Raw genomic sequence first — 7758 nt, 5'->3', positions numbered from 1 at the left:
CCTGAAAATTGACTGACCCAAAAGTCGATTCAGTCAACTGAAGTGTAGGTAAATCGGAGCAGCATCGCAAGCAAGAGCAAGAGCGAGAGCAGCAGCGTGAGCAAGAGCAATAGCAAGAGCAGACCAGGCAGGGGACCGAGAGCAAGAGCAGAGTAGCAGCGCGAGCGAGAGCTAAAGCAGCAGCAGCTCCTACTGATGTGGACGTCGCCGCCGAGGGAGCGACGCCATGGAGGAAGTGGCCGGTGACGCCGCTGTTGATGGAGCCGCGTCGTGTTGGCTCGGGACCGAGCGCCGATAGCACCGTGAGATCGAATCAAGAAGAAAATGCAGCGATTAGTGTACAACCTCTTTGGTGGTGCCGATTAGGCCGCAGCTTCATCCGAGGAAACGGTGATAATGATGCTCTTCCGGTGGCGTAGGTGAAGACGGCGGTGTGGGAATGGAGGTGGCGCGAAAGACGAGGGGAACATCGGGGCAACTCCTTGGAGGTGGAGGACCGGGTGGCTGAACCGGCGAGATGACGAGATCGACGATGGATCCTCATCTGGTACGATGGATGAGGGACGTCGAGGTGTTGATGTGGACGACATTGTCGGGGAAGAGGCTCCGACTGGGTGGCGGACGGAGCAGGGTGTGGGGCTTCGTCGCGGGTTTTCGCGGCCTCGGTGTACGAATGGGTGGGCGGATGGGATGGCAGTGGGGAACCATGGCTTAGGGACGCGCTTGTCCGACATGTGGGGTAAGTTACGGAAGTACCCCCACCGATTTGAGGCAGTTCTTTCGGTTCAGGGGTACCACGTGCATTTCGCGTGTCGGGATTTCACAGGTGATGGGAGTTTTCGCGCGCATTGTAATTTCGGAATAGCAAGGCGCGGGTTGATATGGAGGGAGTTGTCGGAGCACAACGAGACAAATATATATCTTAAATATTTTGGGCTAACAAGGCGCGGGTTGAAGAGGCGGGAGTTTCGCAGCACGATAGACAGAGACGCTAGCTTGAATTTTCGGCATAACATGGCGTGGCTTGAAATTTTGGAAGAACAAGCTTAATGTGTACCCCAAAAAAAGACAATTTGCACCTCAACACGCACAACACACACACACAAACGCCATTTAGACTAGAGTAAGGTACACGTGCATTGCACGCATGATATTTGGCAAGCAAATTATGAATAAATACCACATTATAGCATGTAAGCTTTGAGTCATATATGCAAGATGTAGATGTTCATTTAATTCTTATAGTTCATTTCATTCAAAATCATCTAGTTTTTATAAGAAAGCTAATCTATTTTAAGATTCATGGAATTGTGCGTTGTAAGACATAAAGTAAAAACAAATAATGGCAAATCATGTAGAAAAACATTTGGGCAATTTTGATACGGAATATTCTAGAACAAAGAAGAAGTGCTTGTGTTTTGATGTTTGTGCATTATGCTTAAGTTCAACCATGGAGTCTTCTAGATTATACATGTGGCAAAATCTGGTGGAATCTAGATGATATCCAACGGCCAGTAGTGCTCAAATTTGCCATCTTTGGACCATCGGATTCGCCTCATCCAACGACCATCTTTCAAAGTTAAAGTTACCCACACACAATATAAAAAATATAATATTATATATATAGGGGTATAGCTATAGATATGTGATGCGAAAGCCACCCATCATCTCCAATTAGAGTAGTGTGTCCATGCACAGATGCGACGTGGCCAAATGATGTCTGCCATCGGTATCTCAAATTCAAATCAGTCTGACCTTGTTCAATGTGTATACATTACAACATGCTTGTTTCCAAATCACACCGCGTAGATCTCCGTTATATTCATGCATGCATGGGTTTCAAACATCAGGATCTCTTATTCAAATATTTTAATTCAACTTTACATTGATTATGACCTCACCTAGTCTTTTACACCCACACAGTCGTCTTCTCTTTATAATTGTACCACTAACTTTCTCTCGTGCATGCATGCACACACACTACCAGTCGGCATTATCCATCGCACACATGCTATCTTTTTCTTCAGGTCGGTCTCCCATGAAGGCACACACCCACACACATCCCCCTCTCCATCATATCGGGCATTCTTTATCTCTCACGCGTGCATGCGCAACGATCGATGTTCCTCTATGTATGTGTGTATGTAGCTAGGTCTTTCATAGTTTTCCACACAAACCGATCAATCGATATATCCAGTGAGGTCTCACCCTCTTTTCCACGGCCACATCGATCAATCTATACCTCTCTATATAGGATTAAGATATATAGCTAATACACCGACATTAATTATATATCCAACGTCCCCCTCTCATCATCCATGCCTTCCGCTTCATCTCTCAGACGCGCGCACAATGGCGAAGACAGGGGCAGTAAGGGCCCTGCCCCCCCTAACATCACTATATATCGAGGCTAATATGATTGTGATCATTAGACAATTGCTACTAAAAATGGTTTAAGTTCATGAATTGGCCCTCCTCGTAAAGGATTAGCAATGCTTGACCCCCTACCTCATTTATTTTTCATGGCTCCACCACTGCGCGCAACAGCGCACGTTCTCGCCCCCTCTCTCTAAATATCGGTCCCGCACTTGTGCATTCCTTCATAGTCTCCCTCCACTCGGCCCCTCGCACCATCTTCTAGCCCCCCACCAGATTTTGCCACATGTACAACCTAGTAGACTCCATGGTTGAACTTAAGCATAATGCACAAACCTCAAAACAACAGTGGTTCTCTTTTGTTCTAGAATCTTGCATATCATAACTGCCCAAACTTTTTTTCTAGTTGAATTGCCATTATTTGTTTTTACTTTATGCTTTACAATGCACAATTCCATGAATCATAAAATAGATTAAGGGCTTCTTTGATTCAAAGGATTCTCAAAGGAATTTTGGAGGATTCTAATCATTAGTAATTTTTCCTATGTTGGTTGTTTGATTCATAGGATTGTAAACCATAAGAATTTTTTCATATGATTCATTTGCACTAGATTTCATAGAAAACATTCCATCCAATCAAACCTCTTTGAAAGAATTCTGCGTTTTTTCTATGCACAATCAAACACTCGTACAATCCTGTAGGATTCAAGACGACATTCCACTATAATCCCATGTTTTTCCTATTCCCGCATTTTGGAATCCTAAGAATCCAAGAGGCCCTAGCTTTTTTATAAAAACTAATTGATTTTGAATGAGATGAACTATAAGAATTAAACGAAGGTCTACATCAGGCATATATGACTCAGAGCTTACATGCTATGGTGTGGTATTTATTCATAATTTGGTTGCAAAATCTAATGCGTGCAATGCATGTGTACCTTACTAGTACTTCGAGTATGTGCAAAACATAAATTAGAATTCCAATGGCACGCTACACAATGTCTCTCTTATAGTACATGAAGCCACGTGGCACATGTGGAGGCCTTGTCGCGACCTCCTTGCGTGGATTGATCACAGTGACGTGCTGCTGGTTCCAAAAGAATGTACTCGTCCTCCCTGAGCCATACTGGCGGTACATGCACGAAGCGAAGATGTGCATGCACGCCACGCACGCACTCATTCCCTCGCACACACACGCGGGTACACGGGCGGACACAATTTTGTACCAAGATCCACCCCATGTGATAATTTGACGCGTGTAAAGTCGTTCACTTCATTGATGGTCAATTAATACAGCGCATGCAAATTGAGTGGACGTGAGGGTGGAAGAAAGACATTATTACTCCACTGCGCGCATGCAAGTAGTTAAATCATGGGTTTCTAGTAGTACTTCCATTGGTCTCCTTCGTATTTTGTGCCAATTTTTGACAGTAACATAATATTTACACATTTGAGCAGTGTAGTCTACTTGAAATTTATGTTCCGCTAAACTCATCGGCAGCCGTTTCGGGCCTCGAAACCAAAACCATCAATTAATCTTTACCTTGTTCCCATCACATTCGAAAGCCTGCTCACACCTACTAGTACGTACCTAACCTGAACGTGTTCCCACTATGCAGGTATTAGTACTAGTGCTAGTACTTAAGGGGAACTACCTAACCGAAAATTACTCTACCTTTCCTCCTCATAAGTGTTTCTTCTTCATCCGTCCTTGCCATGGCTGGTGAGCAGAGCTCTAGGTCGAGAACTACTTGTAACAAGGGAGCGACAACCAAGGCTGCAGAAAAAAAGAGGGCTCGCCGCCACGCAGAGATCTCGAAAGATCTCTCACGGGCAGGCGATGGCTCCCAGGAGCGCCCTAGCCACGGAGGCGAACATGCCGAGTCGGCGGCGCTGGAGTCGTTATCCCTCGACGGCATGCCCGATCAGCTCAGTAAGCACCTCAATAAGCAGAAGGAGTTCATCCAAGGCTTGGTGGAGCTGCTGAAGGAGAGCCTCAACGACTTGCCCGCTGAGCTCAATAAGCAGGGGAAGTTGACCGCCGGCTTGGTGATGCTGCTGAAGAAGAGCATTGCCTCGGAGAAGAAGGCGGCCGGCGAAATCTTGCGACTTCTGGAGGACAAGGCGAAGCTCTGCCACGAGATCGACATGTTGAAGGAGAAGAACGCCGGCTGGAAGAAGCTGCATGAGAATAGTAGTTCCTCGATGAAGATGTTGCAGGCCCTCGTCACGGAATAGAAGGAGGAGTTGGCGAAGCTCCGCATCGAGCACCCGGCTGCTGTCAAGGTACATAATGCGGCCGTGCAACAGATGATGAAGGCTCGTGTTGAGATATCCCGCGTCATGGACAGAATGAAGAATATGGCGGAGGAGACGCGCAAGGAGATGAAGGTCGTGGAGGTGATGAAGAAGCAGTTACGACTCCGCGGAGAATTAGATCATTTGGGGTGATAATCTTCCTTCTTCTTTTGCTCCTGTGTTTCATCTTTTGCTTCGGGTGTTTTGTTGCACGTGTCACGTTCTCTGCGAGGCATGAATAGAACAATGCCTTTTTTTGAGGGAATGAATAGAACAATGCTAACAATGAGATGACTAGCAAATTAGATCATTTTTTATCGCCATATGGCACTGGGCTGCCGTGTTTTGTGCTCCTCCGTTGTAGTACTACTCCAGTGGAAAACTTGAGTATACCGCATGGTTCTTTGCTCCTCCTCAGGTCATCGACGCATTTATATGAGCAGTCAAATCACAAGGCCCCGCCTTCCAGCAGTAATGAGCCGTCAACTCACAAAGGCCCTCGCCTCTCGTGAAACCGACCAAGCTAGACTGCCCCGCTGTCGGTGTCAAAACCGGCGGATCTCGGGTAGGGGATCCCGAACTGTGCGTCTAGGCGGATGGTAACAGGAGACAAGGGACACGATGTTTTTACCCAGGTTCGGGCCCTCTCGATGGAGGTAATACCCTACTCCTGCTTGATTGATATTGATGATATGGGTAGTACAAGAGTAGATCTACCACGAGATCAAGGAGGCTAAACCCTAGAAGCTAGCCTATGTTATGATTGTTGTTCGTCCTACGGACTAAAACCCTCTAGTTTATATAGACACCGGAGAGGGCTAGGGTTACACAGAGTCGGTTACAATGGTAGGAGATCTACATATTCGTATCGCCAAGCTTGCCTTCCACGCCAAGGAAAGTCCCATCCGGACAAGGGAGGAAGTCTTCAATCTTGTATGTACATAGTCTTGGAGTCCGGCCAATGATGATAGTTCGGCTATCCGGACACCCCCTAGTCCAGGACTCCCTCAGTAGCCCCTGAACCAGGCTTCAATGACGACGAGTCCGGCGCGCATATTGTCTTCGGCATTGCAAGGCGGGTTCCTCCTCCGAATAATTCATAGAAGATTGTGAACACCAGGATAGTGTCCGGCTCTACAAAATAAATTCCACATACCACCGTAGAGAGAATAATATTTACACAAGTTCAATCTGCTGACGTATTTCGCGATATGACGTCACACCACGGCCAAGCCTTTACTCGAATCATTTTTATTGTTCCACCTCAACGCGTTTAGCGAAGCGGTTTCCTTGGCACGTCTTGTCAAAGCAGAGATCATGTCCCCTTATTCCGGGATTCTCATCAATACGGACGTGGGTAACCCAACCGCACCTGTTGGCACGCCCCCTCCATCGAAGGCGAGTCCCAAATGGTTACGGGGACGGCTCTTGGTATTCAACCTCTTTATAACGAGACCAAGGCATGTTCCTTTCCTTCAATCTTCAATCGAATCCGCCCCTCGCCCCGAGTTCCAACACCCAAGGCTCCAGATTCAGGCACTTCAGACCTTCGACAATGTCCGGCTCCGACCTCCAGGCCTGGTGGATGCCCTCTTCCGTCATGGAAGAAGATGTGCTAAAGCTGAGAGACGCCAGGTATCTAACCGGCGAAATTTCGCATAGGCTGCCCGTCCAAGGGCAAGTCATTCCCACTCCCGAGCCTGGTGAGAGCGTGGTGTTCGTGTCTCACTTCCGTCGGGGTTTAAGCTTCCCGATGGATCCCTTCATGAGAGGGCTCATGTTTTATTATGGGCTGGAATTCCATGATTTGGATCAGGAGTCCATCCTCCACATCTCATCGTTCATTGTTGTATGCGAAGCCTTCCTCCACACCACTCCTCACTTCGGATTGTGGCTCAAGACCTTCAACATGGACCCGAAGATGATCGAGGAGCGGCAGGCAAAGTGCAGAGGGGCAGTTATAAGCAAGAGAGCTGATGCTCCGTGGCCCGAGGGCCTTTTTCAGAAGGAGCTCGGTTTGTGGCAACAAGAGTGGTTCTACATCACCGCTCCCAGGGGCACCAGATGGGCGGCGCCGCCTGCCTTTCGCTCGGGCCCCCCACAACGGCTGGCGTCATGGGTCAACAAAGGGCTGGACTGGGGGCCGTCCAAGGACGTGCCATTATTGCAGGGCCGCATTCGAGACCTCCAAGAGAGGTAGATCAATCTGGTTGTAGTGGCGCAGGTCATGCTGATTCAGCGCCTTCTGCCCTGAAAACGTCGCCCCCTTCTCCTATGGGAATTCAATCTGGAGGGACCGCGAGCTCTCCAACACTTCATGGGCGCGACGCTCGTGGAGATGTATAAACTGTTCTTCAGATCACAAGAGATGTGTCCGGACCTGACCGAGGACGCAGGCCTGAGCTGCAATCGCCCGGATACTCAAGTAAGTAGTCCTGTGCCCAGACATGCTGTCCATACATTTATCATGCAATTGCCTTTTAACCAGCTATCCCTTGAACAGGAGTGGATAGCAAAGGCAAAACTGATATGGTGTCCGGCCCCCCTCCCTGAGTCCATGCCGGATCCCGTGTTAATCAAGATGCTGGAGGCTGCGCCTTCAGAAGAGGGCGAAGGGGAGAACAGGAAAACCACCGCCTCCGCTAAGGAGGCTCTTAAGAAAGGGGGGATCGAGGATCCCTCCCTTCAGGGGGAGAAGAGGACCGCTTCTGAAGATCCGGAGGCCAAGGCCTCAAAGCGGGGGAAGAAATCCTCACCAGAGGGTCCTGCGCCGGGAGAAGCCCCGGTTGCACTATTTCCCGAAGGGAATCAGCCCTCCAGCGAGCCGTAAGTAGAAAGGGGAGTTTTGAAACAAGGGACATCCCTGTTTTTTATTTCTGAAGATAACCGAAGTTTTACCTTGTAGTTCGGATCTCAGCCCTTCTCAGCAGAGCTCATCTTCGGGGGATCTTCGTCCGGAGATGATGGAGAGCGAAACGCCTCCATCTGCCGCACCATCAGGCGGGGCGGACGACCCTGAGGTGTCGTCACGGAGGATCTCCCCGAGTCCGGCGGGGCCGGAGAGTTCGGCACCAACTGGTGTGC

This window comes from Triticum dicoccoides, chromosome 1B, assembly GCF_002162155.2.
Source record: "Triticum dicoccoides isolate Atlit2015 ecotype Zavitan chromosome 1B, WEW_v2.0, whole genome shotgun sequence".
Classification (NCBI taxonomy): Eukaryota; Viridiplantae; Streptophyta; class Magnoliopsida; order Poales; family Poaceae; genus Triticum; species Triticum dicoccoides.
Note: the sequence above shows the minus strand (reverse complement) of the source record.